We start from the raw sequence: 21,147 nt of genomic DNA, 5'->3' as shown, positions 1-21,147 counted from the left end.
CGTGATTATCATTATTGCAGGTGGCATAGTACTGAGCCTGATGCTTCAATCTAATGCGTTGTTGAGTTAAAGTTTTTCTGGAAGGTGCTCATAGTAACAAAGCCCTCAGACTATTGCAGCCATGCTTCAGTCTGACAAAGTTACTCCCAGAAACCATATTCTCCTAAGCTGAAGTACCTCATGACTATTTCAAGATCTGACCTACTACATCTGTAAAGCATTTCTGCTGCACCTTGTGAACTTGGTGTCTTGTGTTAAATTACAGACTCCCTCTGGCCTGTATTTGTACTGTAAACATGTTGTGAGTCATACTAAGCATAATTTTTCCCCAATATATATTGCTGCAGATGTGAAGTTAATCAGGTCCTTTCATCATAAACGTGAAGGTATCCCCTTTATCTCTGGCTTCTTCCAGTATGAGTCTGGGATGAGAGCTGCCCATTGCAAAATAGCTGCTCTCCCTCCTATACAAAATGTTGTAGAAGTAAAAGATTAGGTAATCATCTGAACAAAATAGTATTAGCTTCATTAGGATTCTTTTCAAAACCTAGACTGTGTTTAAAAAAACTTAATACTACAAATTGTCCAAAGTTATCTAAAAGCATTTTCTGAGGGAATAAGGGAATAAAAGCTAACTCTGCATTGCACATACCTGGGCTGCAAACTACAGTCACAGAATTCCAGGGCTATGAGCAAAATCCTGATTTCAGCTACAGTTGTTTCTGACTGTCCATTTGTTCATTTCTTTGGGTCCCAAAAATTACATTTTACTGCATGTTGGAGCAAAAATTAGGTAGAGTTTATTACATCTCCAGATTGCATTAGATATCACAGCTGTTTTTGAATTGATATGTGAAACAGCCTCACTTTGCCTCTTCCAGTGTGCTTTATGGATATATTAGTTGAAGTGGTGAGTGCAATTGGTAGTTCAGACTACTTCAGAACATTTTGCTGACTACTAACTCCATGGGGCTTTCTTCTACTTCTAAAGATAAATCTTTCCTTAATCAAATGAAATGTCAGGAGAAAATCCTGAGAGTTATAGAGAAAGGGAGGAAGGGAGAGAGAAAATGGATACAGAGGATATATAGATTTCCTGTTTCCATCACTACTGCTTTACACACAAGTATCTTCTATGCCTGTTCCATGTATTGCTACTACGTACATAGTGAATGCAATTTATAAGACAGGCATGGAAATACTGATATAAAATCTGAAGGCCAGAAAGAACCTACAGCTTATTTGATTTATAACACATCTTGAGTTTCTCCCAATTATTCTCATATTAACCTCAAGAATTTGAAAGTAATTGAAAGTTTTCCCAGAAAGTATTCAATCTCCATCTGAAGACCTTAAACAATAATAACTGTGATAATAAAGTACTGCTCTTTTTAATATTTATTGCTTATCTTGATAGCTTGTAAATTACGGCTTTCATTAAAATGTACTTAATTTCTCATTTAAATTATTCAGCTTTGATTCCAGATCACTGACTTTCTTCACATCTTCTGTTTCAGTGAGCTAGAAAATATTTTCTTTGTTCTAGTCTTTTGTCCTTCTGAAGGTATTTATACAACTGAAACATACCATCTCTCACTCTTCTTTTATATACTGAACAAAATCAACTCTTCAATTCTTAAACAAAATACATACATTACAAAACTTCCATCAGTTCTAGACTTTAACCACACTACTTGCAATTTTTCCAACATGGCATATAATACTCTTATAGGAACAAAGCCAGTTATAGAGGTAAAGCTACATTTCTACCTGATAATTCCTTGTTCATGTCAAAAATTCTTGCCAGCACTAGACTTTTTGCTACAACGTAACACTATGATTTTATCACCAGTTACTCACCTTGCTGAAAAATCTTGCCATTAAAAAAGTATAGAAGTAAATATTGCATTTGCATCTGGTAGTGTTCATGCATCTTTTTTTCCTATGGATTTAACAAAACTTGTAGTTATGACTGTCTGGACTTCAGTATTTACAACTCAGTATACGTCTTTGTGTAATGTGTACGTTGTTGTTTTGTTTTAATCTTGATTACGGATCAAAATAATAAATCACATGCTGAAAAGTGCTCCTTGGTAATCCTCAGTGGAAATTCCCATACGAAGAATTTCATTTGCTTGTTATTTCTTATTAATAACGATGTTTGAGTGCTCCAAGTCAGCTCTCATCTAATTATCACATGAATAATTGTAAGGTAAATCTGAAAATCTGAAGGTCACGAAGTACAGATTTTATGTATATATATGTATATATGAATATATCTGTTGCAAAAACAGATATACCATTTTTTCTTCTGTTTCTGTCTGCTATAGGTGTAAAACATCATTTCTTGCTGCTGTCATGATGGCCTATCTATAGAGAAAGGCTAGGTTGTTAATCAGTGAAAAATAAGCAATGATAGCGAGCATGGTACATTATCTTTCTAAGTCATCAAGCATACAGGAGCTGAGAAAGTTACAACCAAATATCTCACACACTCTGCACAAAGTCTTGCACGTCATGTATCCTTCCAATTGCAAAATCTGCTGTATCAGTAGACATAGACCCCAAGAAATTCAAATGTGTTCATCTGTGACCTTTAGCCATGAATATTTATGAAGTCTCAATCCAAACCTTGAAGTAACATCACATTTTATGCCTGCAAACTTTGAACACAAGTGATTTTGGTCTTTAATTTTGTTGCAATCCTACCAGTCAATTATAGCTTTTGAAACAAGAAAAATGCATATGCTTACTTTTGTTGCCATGGTTTCCCTTGTTATACCGAGTAAAACACCATGAAAAGCATTTGCTTTTTGCAAAAAGAAATCTGTCTTTTCTTTTCCTTACCAGAAGATTAATCTTTGTCCCTTGCTGAGAACGATGTCTTAAAGTCACAAAGGATTATGGAGTTGCATTAGAGGAAAATATCATAAAACCCATGTGGTCATTCCTAAAACAAATACATTTTCTTATAAAAAAATCCGTGTTGCAATGTAGGGAAGAATATATCATCACATTAACCAAAACAAGAATCAATCAGAACAGAGTACGCTACTTAGTAGTTTATAAAGATATATCAAGATCTCAGATGTAGTTTTCTATTTATTTTTCCTTTACAAATAGAAGCAAGAAGAAACGCTCTTAAATATTGGAGCAGGAACAATATAATATATAAATTTTCTAATTGCTTTTGTTTCCACTTTTCACTATTTGAAAAAATCAGATGGAATGTCAGGGGAAACCTTCAAGTATTTCAGGTTTTCACACAAAATTGAGCTGTGAAAGCAAGACAAAATAGGGTATTGTTTCATACCCAGTGCTATGAAAACAAGACAAAATAAGCTATTGCTTCTATGCAATATTTTGTGTCACTGTCTGACGCTCCTAGTACTGATATAATCTAAATGCTTAACTCATAGCCTAAGGAATATAGGTTACTAATACTATTATACTATATTAATATATACTATACCATATTAATATTACATTAGGTTAATTATGCTCACTGTCAAGGCAGATTATGGAATCATAATGACTGGATTCATCCTTATATTTCAAGATAGACTTCATATGTCTTTATCAGAGACAAAATATTGGTGACTAAACTTAATGCTATACAGATCTGACTGGGGAGACCTTTAAAGTTCTTTTCAACATTATTTCAGGCTTGTCCTGTGTGTCTCTCCTTTCACCCTAAGAGATAAATACTATTATTTCAGCCTGGGAAAATTCTGCATTTCAGTCTTCCAGAGTATACACATCATTCTGGAAGTTGGAAGGTTCATTCAATTTTTTTATACAGGTCATTCTTGTTCATCTTTTATTCTAATGCTTGAATTCTCATCAGATTATATAGTTTTATTATCTTTGAAGGAAATATAATGATTTCCTCCAGTTGAAGAGAAACAGATAAAATGTATAAAATAGATTTTCCTCCTATTAGAATTACTTTTTTAAGTCATTCTCTACCATTTTTCTGTCAGTTATTCTCCTTCCTTCCTTTTCTGTTTGCTACGGACTGCAATAATTGTAGTGAGTAGAAGAAACTCTTCTCTCAAAACCATGTGGTGTCCATATGGTAAATAAAGTGATTAAGAAAGTGATTGCAGCAGGCCTTCTTGAGCATGCGTTGAATAAAATAACATACATTCCAGAGGACAGTGCTGGGTAACCATGCATATAAATAACTAGACAATGTTGTATTAATATGAGGGAAATAAAACACAAAAGGGGATAAGGGCACACTTACTGGGGCTGTGATTAGGATTGGCTTTCTTCCCAGTCTAAGTAGTGAAATCTCTTTAATATTATTATGAACCAATATTGTGCTGAAAAGGCAATACATTTTGTTCAATCATCAAAGCAGAGCTACGTATTCAGATCTAAATGAAAGATATTTTATTTATAACCATCCCTTCTTCTCTCTAATTGTGTATCCATTAATTTAGCTCTTTCACATCACATTACTGAAAATGAGTTTTCCTATCTTTCTATCATCATTTGCATGTAACGTGGTGAGGAAAGAATACTTAAGTCCTCATTTGAGTTTATAGTTCCTTAAGCCTTGCATTTTCACAATGTGTCAGCTGAAATATGACAAATAATCCTTGTGAAAGAAAAACAATCTTGTAGCTATCACATGAATTAGCAGACTGTAGTAAAGAATGATAGAAAATCAAACATATAATCTGAGCTGATATGCTGATAAGAACTACTCTCATTACACTTCTCCACGGCCTTTTCTAACATATGGGTGTTTTGTTCCACATCATAACTCAGCATTCACAAGAATAATTAAATAAATAAAATAGCTACTCTGAAATAAAGCAAGAAAATGTATTTTCCCTGTTACTAAAAGCGGGAGTTTGTTTTCCATGAAGGCAGAAAGACTTCCCTGCATAATCGTCAAATCACCTCTGGGATAAGTATGTGGTCTGATTTAGTTCTGTCAAGTAAATACTTGTTTTTGTTTCAGATCATTTTGATATAATTTTTTTTTCTGTTGGAAACTTTGCCCGAATTGTTACAGTCTGAAAACTGAATTAATGAAGTCAGAGATACAAGCACCAATACAGTGATAATTAAGTAACAGGTTGGATTGTTTTTACTCACTTATTCTATGAGTCTTTTATGGCCAGAAATTACTATTTTTGAGTGATTTCAACATTGTAGATACATAGAAAACAGACTGCCATTGATATTTGTTAACTATATCTTCCAGTGATTGTTCCATTCAGTAATTAACCCTGTTCACTGACAACACATACTTTGCCTTGCATGGTTTTTCTGACAACAGCTTACTGTTCAAAGAGTTTTATATTTTTTCACATTAACATTAGTTCTGGAGTATTAGTAACTACAAAATTTAATTAGCACAATATTAATACATATTAATACATAATTAGTACAACCTGGCATTTAGTTAGTCAACTGCATTTTACTGAACATTAGAAACAGTTTATATAACCCAGTATTTAATTAGCAAGCTGAATTTTGCTGAACTTCAGAAATAATTCTCCCTTTACTATAATTTGCTGACACTTATGCTCAGCGGAATTTTTCCCTTTTGCACTGACATATAGTTATTCAAGGAAAGATGACTAGAAACTATATCACCTTCGGTTCCTTGTTGCTGTGAGTTGATGTCAGCAGACCTTAAGACTATAGAAGGTAAGAGCAGGTAAAACACAGTTGCACTTCTGTGCTGGAACCTCCTTTCACTACAGCTAGTATTGGCAGGGATGATACCTAGACTGGGTTTAAACAAATATCTATTTAAAGCTGCTTTCTTCTATCTTTTGTACTGCCTTGACAAATGAGCTGAAATGGAGAAGGGACATGGAAAACATTGAAAGATTATTAGCTAGCTGCCTGAAAAGTGTTTTTTAGGCAAACGTGTAAAAGGCCAACCAATTTACATTATATAAATAACTAATGACTTTGCAACTTACTAATACAGAAATGAAAAACAATGTGAACCCTCAGGGCTAAGTCTCACAGTGGAATACAAGTTTGCTACTTAAAGTTCCTGAATTTTTTTTTCCAGGATCGCCAAGTTCCAATTGTCATTGAACTCTGATAGCATATATATCTGTGAACTGTGCCTAGGAGCTTCCGACAGATATATGCTTTGGCAGCACTAAAATGAGCAGCATCTAAACATCTGAAAGACTTTCCAGCTGGGAATTTTTAGTTCTTGTCTGTGGTGCTCCATCCAAAAAGATTTTTCTGAACATTTACTTCATCTTTGAGAGAAAACATGTAGGAGGCAGTGATGGGAGCAGCTGCCAGTGAATACAGATCTAGAGCATTCAGCAAAGTCACACAAGACTTCTGTCCAATTAATTATTTGAACCTGTGGCACCAAGAGGTATTCTCAGGTATGCTTTATCTTTGCCATTGAAGATGCTACAAAAAATACCTGGATGCTCTTTGGAGCACAGATCCTGCAGATTTTGGACTGTCTGATTTTTGGCCATTTACTGAAACAAGTCAGTGTCTTCAATATAAACTTTACTTTTAATTCCTTTAGGAGACAGGTACAGAGGTCATTTTCTTATGGCTCAATCTGCCTCTAAAGGCACTGTGACAGATCTTTAGTCAATAAGCAACAAGTTAGAATGCCCACCTGATAAGCAGATTAAAAATAAATTTTAAAGAAATCAGTTTTTCCTTTTCCTACTCTTGAGTTTCATTACAGCAAGAAATATTAGCCCTGCAAAAAGAAAATCTCAGATTTAAGGTCAGGTGAAGCAGATTAAAACTTAATGTGTGAAAGCAGATCTCCTCCCTTCCTGCTGTTTCTTAAAGGACAAGATCTTTTCACCAGCAACTACCTCTATTTAACTCTGGACCTTTGAACTTCCTTCTCTTCATCACTTATGTATCTGTAAGAGCTCTCCTCACTCCTTCCCAGAGATACATTTTAGCTACTGTTTCTGATTCATCAGGCCATGCAGATTTACTTTTTTCCTGGCCTTGCACCTGGTGGTGCAGAATTAAGTCAGTCAGTCAGCATCATCTAGAAACAAGCAGCCACCCTCCTTGCTTCTCAGCTAGAAGTTTTTCACAGGAGGCACTATACAGTAAATTGAAAGCAAATCAAGCTATTACAGCAGCTGACAGAAGAAATGCTTCACTTAGCCATTGTTTCACAGTACAAAGTTGGAGTATTTTAGTGAGGAAGATTTAGATGTTGAGATTCAGCTCATAAGTCTTGACTTCTTGTATACTTATATTACTAGTTTTCCTGATTTATTTTTAAAATTTCTAATATTACACTCAGGAAAATACTTAATTTCAAAGTAGGCAGTCTTTTTGTATTTGACTTGTGAAGTTGCCACCACTTCATTTCATGAAAAGTGCATTGAATCATTGCTACTTTAAAGGCAGTCACATTGTTGTAGGTATGCCTAAAGAGCACCCATTTATCCAAGGAAGAGGATTTTACTCTTTTTCCTCCCAAGAAGCTCAAACCTTCTCTACTTTTATGTTGATGTGACATCAACAGCATAACAAGATAGTTGTTAGGCAAACAAGATAGTTGTAGTTAGGCTAAAAGCTGGAGGAAAAATTACTTAAGAGAAATATATATTTCTCTCAACAGTTTGGTCAGTATCTAGTATAAGAAGCAGAGTAGATTGTTCTGCCAAACCAGAATATCTGCTATGTACTAGTACAAAGTAACAACTCTGCCTAAATATACTTCTGTATTGAAAATACTTGGGGAGGGGGGGGGGGAAGTTTTGAAACTGTATATAGCAATAAATATTATTTTGGAGAAGTGAACTGGCAGGAGTTTGAGAGGCTGGTCCTTAGGGGTATTAAAGTAGCCTCACATCCTATTTAGCTGTGTCAAAAAAGAACCCAAGTCATTACAGTTTACAGCCAAAATGTGAAACTCACAATCTTGTAGAGAAAAGCCTTAATTAGAACAGCTTCTGCAAGTTATCCCTCCTCTCGGCAGTCATTATAAATAAGTCAACAGCTGAATGAACAGGAAGCCTGGGAATGAGGCAGCTGCTGACAACTTGGGGATCTATATATTTAAGGTACGTGAGAGACAAAATGTTTGCTATGCCTAAATATATTAAATATACATATATAAATGCCTAAACATACTAAATATATTAAATGCCTAAAAAGGCATTTAATATTACTGTTAGGGGAGAAGCATAGTACTGGGGCAATTCTAATATATGCAATCTGGTGATTAGGCTTCTGACTTCTCATTCTTTTTCCAGTAATAACCACCTTTGTTCATATTGTTATTTTTAACAGACAAATTAAATAGTTCTAGAGAGAGGGGCTGAGCAATTAAGCAATGTACTTTTTGTGAGCTTTATCAAAAATGCTTTCATTTAAGCTGCACCTTTCAGGCCAGCATTGTTCCTTCTAAGGGACATAGTATTTATTGTGCCAAGATAAGAAAAAAAGTAAAATGTCTCAGAAAAATAAACTAGTGTCTGAGTAATTTAATGGTACATCTACTTGTCTTCTCAGTACAGGAGACAGTAAGTTTGAGTTTATAAAATGTTATTTCAAAAATAAACCACAAGACCAGAAAACTTCATGCTCTTAAAACTCACAGTGTTAAAGACCCAAATGGGTTGCAGAGTATACAAAGAGCAGTCTTTAATACACTATGATATACAGATAAGAATGGGGTGTGTTGTGAAGAGATACTGAGTAGAATGTAGTTGAAATGTCTAACATTACACTTAGTCTTCAGAAGCAGATAACGAACCGTTCTTTTCATTACAATTTGTTGTGTTATGCTAGTACGTAAAACGCCTACGAAGAGTGTTCAGCTTCAAAATGTACTCTGCAAACACACGTATTTGCAGGATAAATAGATTAGACAGTGAGAGAGGAGGAAACGTTATGCAGGATTGCTTATCTTAAAACACATCATGTCCAGGAAAAGACTGCACTACTGTTACTGTCACATCCCCGTTCATGCTGGGCCAGTGAAACATCTGAGCAGTCACCAGCACTGTAACACATCTAAACCAGTCTGAGACTGGATGTTTAATTATAAGAGTGTAGTTAAGCAAGCACGTAGAATATAAGTGTTTTAAATTAATATATCTTATTAGATTTACCACTGATCTGTCATTTTCACCAGGACGGATAATCCATATTAATTCTTCTTATGAGAGTGTGTGTACTGTACATGCGTGTGTGTGTTAAGGGAACATTTGGATTCTTGTCATGGTCTGTGAATCTGTTCTCCTGCACTGTACTGAAAGAATGGAAAGGAACACAGGGACAGTCAGCTGTGTCAGTATAAAGGACTTGTAGGAGGTGGAGCATCTCCATCAGCAGAGTCTGCATAAGACAAGAGGTAGCTGATGTTTGTATATCTCTAAGCTGTACAGTGTAAGCTTTGTTCAGGCTGCCCACACAGCCCGAGAGGTCCCACAGGACCAATATGTTGGTGCCTTTATATCTTGCGTGCTTGAGTGTCCTGAGCAGAATCTGCCCCTCACCTTAGATGTTGACCACAACAGACTGCATACTGTGCTCATCAAAGCTCCCAACATATTTATTTTTAGCAAAGTCAGGCTGATCTGGTCAGCACAGAAGGCAGTCACATTCATGCAGCAGGAGCCTGAGGATTATTAGTCTTTTGTGGGATGTCAATACCAGGCTGTTTTTGAGTGTAAAGTATAGAAAGAAGGTACTGAAATAGCTTTTGTTCTCTGTGATAGTTTGAGAGTTATTCCAGATGTGTAATCTGCTCTTGAAATTTTCTTTACCTGCTCAGGCTGAGATAGCAGTGCCCTATTTCAGTATGACTTTTAAAATGAATATCAGATCTCTTCTGTTAATGTAGGATGCTAGGATTTACATTTAAAACTAAATTATAGTGTATTATGATCCTTTTACCTTCCTTCTCAGCTACCTTCCTCTCTCTCTGCTATACTTAGAATAAAGGTCCTACCACAAAGACCTACCATTGTTTTTTAGATACTATGAGGCCAAACAAAAAAAAAAAAAAGAGGGGGGGGGGGAGAATTTTCATCATAATTAGTACATATATGGAGTTTTAGAGACTAGGTTCAATAATACTGTCATTTTTTGGGTTGGTTTTTTTTTGTTTTTGTTTTTCTTTTCACCTGAAAAAAAATATCAGTGCTATATTACCAGATACATTTCAGCTTTTGGGGTCAGGATGAATGCCCTACCAACTTCATATAAGCACAAGATCCTGGTACTTATTACACTCTTCAGTCATCACATAAGGCTCATCAAAGATGATAGCCTCTATACTGCTTAAATTGCCTTCCTAAGCACCATAAATTTTCTGTAGGTAAAGTTAGTACTGCACAGCCTGTGAAGTGTCATATATTATTTCTTAAGACTTAAAGGTTAGTCTCAGATGTCTCCTTTCCCTGCTCCATAAAACTATAATGTTATGAGGACCATTGATTTTTTAATTTAATGCTCAACGTTTAGCTCCCACCGTGGAGAAAGTGATTTTTGTCTTCTTATTTGTACCATGGAGCTTTTCTAGAAGGAACAACACTAGCACTGCCACAGGAACAGGGAAGAGGGGAAAAATGTCATTTATCACCATAGCCTAAGGGTATAACAACAGTCCGAGAAAATCATATTCTTCCTTTTTTCTTTTAAGGCATTTCAATCATGACATAACTATATGAAAGATTAATTTCTGGTGTTTGGGTTATTTTTTTCTTTCTTGGAATTTAAAAACTCACTGAATTTTAATAGGAAAAAAAATTCTGCTATATCAGACTGTAGACTGCTATAGCACATACTACAGCATACAAAAATCTTCTGCATATGTCTCGTGGTACAGACCATCAGAATACCTGATAAAATGGAATAATGTTTCTGTAGAACATGGCCCTGTAATACACAATTAGAAGTGCTCACTCAAAAAAGAGAACAAGAGAAGCTCCAGCTTTGTTCAAACTCTGATGGGTGTTTTGCCAGATTCACCCTATTTTTATTTTATTTTTTTCCATGACAGGACATAGCTTTGCACTTTCCAAAAGAAAGAGCTCCCTCCTCTACTAGGAAGATATATGAATACTTTTCTGGCATTTACCTGTCCTAGTTCCTTATATCCTGAGAAAACATAATTAGCTCCTCAATGAAGTATGTCTACTTTGTCCAGAACTGTAACTCTCAAGATGGAACCAAGTCATTCTTCTAAAGTATGGTCTGCTCTTTTGGGAATCCTTAAGTGGGCCTTCTCCTGTATTAATCTGGAGGAAGGCGTGGACATCTGTAGTGCAGCACATTCCATGGAAAGCAAATGAGACTTCTGAGTTAGAAAGGGTGGGTAGTGTCCAAAATAGTGTCTAAAACCAGGGAGTTCTGTCTAGCCTATATTTAGCTAAATAGTTGCAGTCAAATGAAGCACTCTGATAATATTTATATCAATATTATTAACACTTGTATCATATTAATATTAATCTATTTATAACCTCATCTGAAGATTGATACTTGTCTGATTTTGTGGGATTGTATCAAGTTAATTTTTCTGATAAGTCTTGTGCTGTTAGCTGTCCAACTCTGACCAGTTCCCAAAGGCAACTCAATCTCTGAAGAGCATTGAAGTCCACATCAGGACTATGTGGTGTCCATTCATGAGTATCAGTTACATGAGTTATTGTGGTCTTCTGTGTATTTACAGCATGTGAGGGTTTTGCATCCTTCTAAATATGATAGCCTCTAAGCAGAGAAAGTGCATAACAGATGCAATGCATAATCAGTATTCTCCCATTGTTTAAACCACTCACAATATTTTTCTGTTTATTTGTCATATTTTATTTGCTATACTTTTGAAAACAAGAAAGAATTTAGAAGTCACATGACATTTTCTTATGTTCTTATGAACTTTCTGCACAGTCATTAATCCCATAAGTTTTCAAGACAGACAATTTACAAAACAAAAAAACTTTCAATCTATAGGACATGGGTGAAGGGGGTACCTAAAGGTCCTATCTGCTGTGTACATTTTTGTCTCAGTAAGAAAGGAAACTGCTTATTCATTTAAAACTTTCTCTTGGTATTGCCAATCTGCAAGTTCTGGGAACACACTGAAGGATTCTGACGTGCCCTGGCCTCACTTGAGCAGTGCCTGATAAAAGTATTTGTCAGAAAATACCTTTATTGTTAACTAACAGACCAACGGAGTAACTATTTTTACTTTCTGCATTTCCTGTCTGATTACTCTTTTGTACTTGTTCATATCTTTAGCATGAAAGAAAAGTCATATGTAATTTTCTTAAATATTGAAGAGTTTCTCTAGTAAAAATTCTCTATACTTGGGATAGCTCCTTTAAATTTTGATTTCTTATTTAGCCTTCTGTGCTTATCTCTTTGCGTGACAACATTCCCAGATTTAAAACTAATTCCAAGAGAATGAATTGAGCATTTTTGTTGTTCTCCTTTTCCTTAGATTCAAAACAAGGTTGTCATTTACCTTAATAGATTTTAAATTACTTCATTCATATGGAATGTAGAATTCTCTAGAAAAAAATATTAGTTTTTCTTGCATCATTTATTTTCTTGGAAAGAATTTCCACTTCTTTCAGACAATCTTATTGAAAATCATAGTTCAGAACACCTGAGTTTCGCTTTTTACTGTTCTTTGTTTTTTTTTGGTTTTTTTTTTGCGCAACTGTGGGAATTATAGAGGCCAAGTGAGATGAAAAAATGGATTCTTAACAGGCTTATTACAATGAACACTTGCCAACATGCTCTCAGCTTGAAAAACAAAGCTCTTATGATTTAATTTTTAGCAGCCTTTCTCCAAAAGTGAAATTTAATTAGAGCCCAATTATGCTGAAATTGAGGTAACTGCTGAGGTAGTGCAATGAATACTCAATCCCACATGGTCTGATTTATAATTCACAGTCACTTTGAGGAACTACCTTATTGCTACCTTATTGTTCTCTCTGTATTCACATGCACTTCCTATTAATATAAATAGCAACTGTATGACTGCTGCAGAACAAAAACTTTGCACTTAATGGAAAAGATTTTTAAATGAAGTCATATAAAAGACTATAGTTTATTAAATATTTATTATTGTGTTATGCTGCCAAGAATAAACACACACAGCTTCATTAAATTTCAAGACTTTAAAAGCCACATGAGAAAGCAAGAGGAATGTTGTTGCGTCTCTTGAAAACAACAGTATCACCTTAATAAAGAATTACTAAGTATATCCTTCCTAGATAATGTAGTGTAAGGTTTCTTATTTTGTACTCACTAATTTCAATGTGAGCACAATGATGTTTCTTAACTTATAATTTCTAGTTATTCCAGAGTTGTAATGGGGTCTAACATAGCTAAGATGTATACCTATCCATAACATAAGAGATAAAAAATAAAAAGCTGCGTAGGATCAAAACAAAACTTGATAAGAGTAGTATCTGTTGCAAGGGTCAGAAGTAGATGCCAAGGGAATAATAAAAGAAGAAAGCACATCTAAGTTATATTTCTTAGAATACCTTCTAAGCATCCAGCCTCTTGCAGCTCTGAGCTTTCTTGAGCTGGACATAGTTTCACAACTAGCAATGCCTGTGGGATACAGACACCTAAATCTATATCTAGAGCAGATCAAGGTAACTCTGAAGTTCAGAACTGGCAGAGGATAACATAATTTGTAAGAACAGCCATAAAGCATCAAGCCACCTGCCTGAGTTCCATCTCCTACTGGGTCAGTAGCAGATGGTGGTATTTTGTTAGGCTATTTTCTTACCCTTTATTATGTTTCTCTTAGGGATTTCCTGGCACATTTAAAGAGCTTGTATCTGAGACTGTTACTTGATTATGTGACCATAGAAAATAGAGCAGAAAGTTGCATTAGAGTTCTCATCAGGGAAAGCATGAGGTACAAGGCAATGGAGAATCTGCAGGATAAAAAATGGTAAAGAAGGAGTTGATATGCTGCAAAAAAATATAATTTGACTAGCGCTCTGACTTTCTGTCATCTTTCAAGTCAGAAATAGTAATTTCCTATATTTTAAGACAATCAGGAAATGTTAATGGTTAAATGGTAATCACTTACTTACATGATTAACATTTCCTTTAAGTTTGAAGTAGCTTTAGGCTACTTTAAGTTCAAGCTATTTTCTCCAGATATCATTTTGTATTTTCAAAAGGATTTCTATAATATAGCAAGCTACATCTTTTGTGGGATGAGCAATAATGATCAGGTTTTGCAGGATAGCTATTTTTCTTTATTCTATTTATTTATTTATTTATTTATTTATTTTGTAGCAAAAAAGTTCCTCTCAATTCTTCTCGTTTTATTTTTTGTACTAAAGGCTTAAAAATACTTCCATTGTATCCATTTTTTCAAGTTGTGCACTCTGGTTTGCAGATCCAACAAGGTCATGGTTGTTTCTGGTTGCTGGGAACAATGCCACTGTTAACAGTGTATATCACCATGTAATTTCTTAGGTCAAACCTGAATCCACAACCCACCTCTGCTACAGCTGACAGGTAATCCTAGGAGGAAGCCCAATTCCTTGATCTCCCACGCAAACAACCATTAATATGCAGCATTCAATACTTAATTACACTCTGCTGAAAAGAAAAAAGCACTACAGCAGTATATTCTTCTTGTTTATTCCTCTTATTAACCTCATTCAGACTGCAATTGCCGTTATAAAACCAACTTAGAATCACCAGGATTGGAAAAGACCTCCACGATCATCCAGTCCAAAAGTCCAGCTACTACCAGTATTTCCCCTCTAAACCATGTCCCTTAGTAAAAGATCTAAACATTTCTTGAATGCTTTCAGGGATGGTGATAAACTGTCTTTACAGAATTGAAAAGGAGTTTGGTTAATTGCAAAGCACATGTTTGACCATTCAGAAATCCGACAGTGTGATCACTTGATGCACTGGCCCTCTCATATATACAGTGCAGAAGGACTATTTCTGTATTCTGCACATATTCTCTGTTCTCTATTGCATTTGTGGGCAAAAGATCCAGTCTGTAAATTTGCATCTGCTCTAGTTTAATAATGTTATTTGGTCATGAATCTCTATCAGTTGCTTTTCTGGTCAGGCACAGCTGAATCCTGCCTAGGTATAGATTGGCTTTAAGCTTTGATGTTTAATTGAATTGTGTTAATGAGCTTATTAGTATTAGCCAGCATGCTGGAAAATGTGGCCTGACTTCTTATGATACAAGCTGTTAGAATGACCAAGACATTTTTTCAACCCTAAACTCACAAAAATTTTTTCCTCTGTAAACGTCACAATAAAATTCAAGAAAATCATAATGAAAGGTCATTATTTAAGTACTGCAAGTCTCCCAAATTAGGAAATGTTGGATTTATAATGACCCTTGCTATTTTCAGGACTTGTGTTGTACAACAAATAAGTCCTGTAACAGTGAAGAGTCTCTGGTCCTAAAAGGAACAATCATCTCAATGGTGTCTCATTTAAAAGAGAGGTGAAGGGCACCAGTGATTTTTTTAATTTATTTTTATTTTTTTTACCTTTCTCTTTCTCCATGCTCAGGTCCAGAAACTGAGTCACAATGTTAGAGAAAGCATAGATATAATGTTAAACTGAAGTACAGGAACCCACACAACTCCTCAGGGTATTAAGGTGGTTTGAAACAGTCTTATTTCTACACTGAGAGAAAAATTGCAACTAAAACCTTGTGTTTTCTTTACTGAATCTGTAGGAAAGTGATAATAATGAAATATCATTAATACTTCTGTCTTTGTTTAGAGAGGAAATGAAAGCAAACAGTGTCTAGACATGGAAGAAGCATTTAACTGATGCTGGTGCCCAGCAGAAGCCATAATGTTTGCCACTGCTGGCATTATCTCCTCTGGATGTTTCCCCTGCTGCAGGAGCAGATCAGAAAAGCTACTGCAGACTCCCAGGCTCAGCCAAAGATGTGCTAATATCTGACGAAAAAGCTGCTCTGTTACAGAAATCAGGTGCCTCTGCTAACAAACTGGCAAAGCTGAAGGGTACTTGGCAGCATTTAGTTCCAGACATTAGGATGCTTGAAGATAGGATGCTTTATCATTTTGTAACTGAGAGTGCTTTTATATCATACTGATTTTATTTCATTGCCTTTGCTCTTCTATCCTTCTCTCTGAGTGTAAAACCAGACTCACAATTCTTAAAATATACACGTTCACAGGCTATGCACAACTGAACACTGGAAAGCAATCCCAGTCTCCCCTCCGGCAGTGGGCAGTGCACAGCTGCAGAAAGGCTGATTTTAATGCCACTGAGAATAGCAGGACAACAGCAACTCTGTTACTTGGGCAAGGGCTCATTTTCCACACCAGATGTTGCAAAGAGCTTCAGCAATAGTAGGCAAATCTTGAGATGTGCTCATAGGCTTCATTTAAGTCTGGTGCTTGCAGTGTGAGGAGTGACAGTCACAACGCATGGAGTGAGGACACAAAGCACCCTCAGGCACTCACCTTTTATGTTTATGATACACAGATAAAAATTTCTTTACTAATTCAGGTGGAGTGTAGTTAGTGACATCAGGCAGAAATAGCTTTCTGAAGATACTCATATACTTTGAGTCCCCAGCTACTGTGAGACGCTGGCTGCTATGTGCCCATGAAATGGGAAGGTACTGAGAGAATTTAAATGAGAAGGACTGGCAGATGAGTACTACACGATACAAATGCTAGAAGAGCTGCTTGTTTTAGAGTGAGGATTTAGAAAATTGCTTGTGTTCACCAGGATATCTTGTCTCTAATACTATGTGCAAGCAATGGGGCTACTCCAGAGCAGCCTACAGTGTGGACACAGATGGGGCTTCCAACTTTGCAGGAGCTAAGGCAAGAAGCTGTGGCCTGTACAGTAGGTTTGCTGGGATGGACTGCTGGACAAAGATGGCACAGGCAGTCTGTAGGCATGGGGAACTAGCTATACAGACAGTCTTTCATACTGATTCATGGAGCAGCTCAGAACTAGATTAAAAAAAGTTATGCTATGCTCATTTGGGAGAGAGACAACATTAAGACATTTTTTGTATTCACTCAGAGGTGTCTTTTCTGAATAAAAAGTACCCTATGAGGTGGATCTGTGGTGCATTGACCCAGTGAGGACACAGAGATTCTGACTCACAGATGATTCCCTTTGTTTACAGAATGAAGTAATAAAATCCCTCTCCTGACTGATAAGATTAAAAACAGTTCATCAGATTAGTTGAGTATCACCATGGATTTTACCTTTCTGTTCAAAACCAATGTACTAAGTGTATAATCATAATACAAAATCCTACCTTTTAAATTTACCTTCTTTTAGGCTCTATGGCTGAAAACTGTCATTAAAGACAAAAAGAGGGTGTGGGAGAAAGGATCATTTTCAGCTGCAGTATATTACTATTTTCCTTTCGACTTTGGTCATAAAGGTCATTAATGGATGTTTGTTAACAGCAAGTCCATGTCCTTTGTATTATTGCCAGACACCAAGATATCAGTAGTACTAGGAGTAAGAAATAAGTCAGAAACAATGAAGGCAACTTGTCCAGAATTAATTAGACAATTATATAAATTAAACCAGAAATGAAAAGCACATCTAACTAAGCAATGGTTTGGGTTCTTTTTTCTTTCTTTTTTTTTTTTTTTATGTCAACCTGCCAGCTTAGCAGCTGCAAAATGTATTATAAATATATAGCATGAACTCAAGTTCTTCAGCCAGACTTCTCACAAGCTTTGACTTACTGCTGTGATGTCAACTTGCTTTGGAAAGATCTCACTTCATCGGACCAGGACCAATTCAAGAAGTGTCTAAATGTACTTGGTTCTACCTTTATGTATTTCCACAGCTACAAACATAAAACTTCCCTTCAGAAAGCTTCACATCTCTTAAGTTAGAGCAGGCACATTTTCATGTCTTTGTTCCTGTTCCGTAATCCCCAGATCCCACAGGCCCCTAACCTATCAAAACATTTTATGCTCTCAAACGTTATTTGCCAAAATGTAGTAATGCTGGCAATCTTGAAACCAGCAAAGACCGCTGAAAAGCTTATTTTTGGTATATCTTTGTTCTCCTTCTTCCTCCTCCCATACAGTCTTCTGGCACAGCCAATAGGGCCCCTCTAGCCATTCTCAGGCAGGAGAATGAGAACGCTTGCCATGGTACCAGAAAGTGGAGGAAGACAGTGGCAGATAATACTGAGCACCTGTGTAGAACACTGTGATTGGCACAAGTACTGCAAATATGCAAGTGGATGTTCAAAAGTATTTGATGATTTTGTGGTCTTAAGTAGAAACATCTTTGAAAGACTGACTATTATGCAATAGACTATTATTCTAGAAATAAGTGAAGAATGAAATGATGCTAGAAAACAATCCTTAATATGAGGGGTTTTTTTAGAGAAAGCAGCTTTTCTCTTTTCTCCCAAATTTATTTTCTCTGCTTATCATTCTATGAATCTGTTTTCAGTGAGAAAATATGAACAGAGAAGGTATGTTGTGAAAAGTTATCACTGTGTATTATAACCAAAGTGGTTCTGTTGAAGACAATTTTCACTTCATAAGGTAACACTGAATTGAGGTACCTCAAGTCTTTTGAGAACTGAACCATACTGACATCTCAGGATTTATTATTGTATTATTTTTGTTACAGGTGGGGTAGGGTGGCAAGGTGCTATCATAGAACTTGCACTAGTTCTAGTCTAGAAAAATAATAATAATAATAAAACAAAATAGTAGGTTTATACAGAGAAAACAGTGATTGTTCCTATTGTCACATTTTTTCAGAGGCAGTATAATAATTTTATCAGTAAAAGATTGTCCGCAAGACAAAGATGACTATTCAGGAAAAAATAAAGTTTTTACAATAGAAAAAGAATCAAATGACCTTTTAACAACCGTTTTGGAAAAAAATATCAGCATAGCACCTGAAAAAATGGCATGAATTGATAGACATTTTCTTTTTCTTCTTTTTTTTTACTCTAGAATTAGAATAAAATACTTCATATACTGCATTCTGTAACCACATTTTAACTGTTAGCATGCAGCATTGTCAGGAAATAACATCACATGTACAGCTGAATTTGTATATAGCATGTACAAAAGCACAGTAACGGAGTCTTTCAAAATGCACATATTTTATTAGCTACATGCCTAGCAAAGTTCCATACAGATTAAGCAATTCCTCCACACCACGCTACTGGAGTTTGCAAGGAGGCATATACATTTAAGGCTACTTACTGAAAACAGGTTTTGAGTATTAGCCCTGGGGAAATAATGCTGAATTCCTGTCAAATAGGAGTTACAGCCTGTCGGGGAGTACCTTCCCCATACAATTAAAAAGAACAGGCTCCAGCTTGTAGTTCTGCCAGAAAGCATGTTAACATTGTCCATACCACACATAGCAATTTAAGACAATGAGTGAAAGAAGTATAAATAAAACACAGTCACCAAATCTACTAAACATTAAATTAGTATTTTTCTAGCAGGATATTTGTATCATCTGGAGATAACTGTATGAGACAAATACCTTTAGTGAATAAAAATAGAATGAAGTCCTACTGTGTAGAGAGACAAACAAATAAAATGAGGCAGGGAACCAGAAAAAATGGAGAAATAAACCAGAAACTTGATCGTGGTTAATGATAATCACTGAGAAATGAAAGCTCTGTGATTTTATGTTTTACGACTGTAGAATATCTGGGGCTAAAAATAATTCAAGACTGATAAAAAGAGAGAAACTGAAAACTGTCTGGCATTAAGAAATTAGTGGCATAAGGTTAAAGAGATCTGAGAATGCATAAGGTCATGGTCATTAAAGGCATGGAGGAAGACTTGAAGAAGAGGAATGGAGACAAAGGGAGGATTAAATTTTATTAGGCAGTTGTGGGTGGCAAATTCCTTAACTATTCCTGAGAGATTTACAAAATTGTATCAATCTGTTCTTTCAAGTGAACCATCCCACTAAAGTCACTGAGCTAATACAGTTAGCTAGGGCACGCAGTATGAAGCTACAACAGTTATGTACCATAGGTTTTACCAGCTTAAACCATGTACAAATTACACCAAGATAACATTTTGCTGCTTTAAAAATAGGGGTTGAAACATGTCTAGCTTAAAGCTAAGGGTCTGGAAAAGAATATTTGAACTTCAGTCGGTTCCACAGACTTACAAATAAAGCAGTAATAACAAGTGCAATAATGAGGACAGAAGAAACTGTAGGCTGCTACACAGCACTAATACATCACTTTTTCAATTTCTGAGACTTTCAACCAATTCTGAAAACTGAACAAAACTTCCATTCTCCCTTCTACTATTCATTTTAAAGAAGTTGCTGAAGAAGTGTAGGTTATAGTGTTGTAACAAAGAAGGATCTGTGTTGGAGTAGTTCCAACTAGCTTGAAAGGAAGTGCTATTTAAAATCATATTTGGTTCATGAACTGGCCCAAATAAATATTTCCAGAATAAGCCATTGCATGTCACTGCTGTTCCTTCTCATAAGACAGACGTAAACATCTCCTTACTGGACATCAGAGCCATAAGAGATTTTGTGCCAGATAACTTGGTATAGAGAATAATTAGTAGTCTAACAGCACATAGCTGTATAAGAGGGCAACCAGATCCTAGCCCATCAATCAGTTATTTTAACAAAAGCAAATGCAGCCAAATTGATAGAATTTTAGAATGGTTTGGGTTGGAAGGTACCTTACAGGTCATCCATTTGCAGTGGGCAAGTTTGACACACACAAGATCAGGTTGTCCAGGGAACACTTTAGGAACTTTTATATTGATATCTTGATACCAAGAAAAATAGTCCTAAAATTAAATGAGGACTTTTAAAGCTGAACCACAATGCTATTATGGTTTAAGCAGCAGCTTCATATATGTTGTGAAAGATATTCCGATGAAGATCTATAAAAGAACAGAGAGAGCAGTAAACTGTCCCAGGAGATGTGCTTTGGACAGGACGATAATAATGGGCAACCACAGATTTCCTCACTGCTCCCTGCCATGTTAGTCCTCGCTCTGCTCTGACCAAGTACTCTGAATTCTCCTCTTGGGAATACTGACAAAGAACTACTCTTTCCATAACCACAAAATGGTGTGGATTGACCATGGAACTGTAGTGTTTCACATGAAAAAAAAATTGTAAATCCTCTTATAGGCTGTCTAGCTTTTTTTCTGAATT

Source organism: Cyrtonyx montezumae, unplaced genomic scaffold, assembly GCF_038088225.1.
Source record: "Cyrtonyx montezumae isolate F1298 unplaced genomic scaffold, pur_monq_1.0 scaffold_0, whole genome shotgun sequence".
Classification (NCBI taxonomy): Eukaryota; Metazoa; Chordata; class Aves; order Galliformes; family Odontophoridae; genus Cyrtonyx; species Cyrtonyx montezumae.
The sequence above is the reverse complement of the archived record's forward strand: the minus strand, read 5'-3'. Positions refer to the sequence as shown.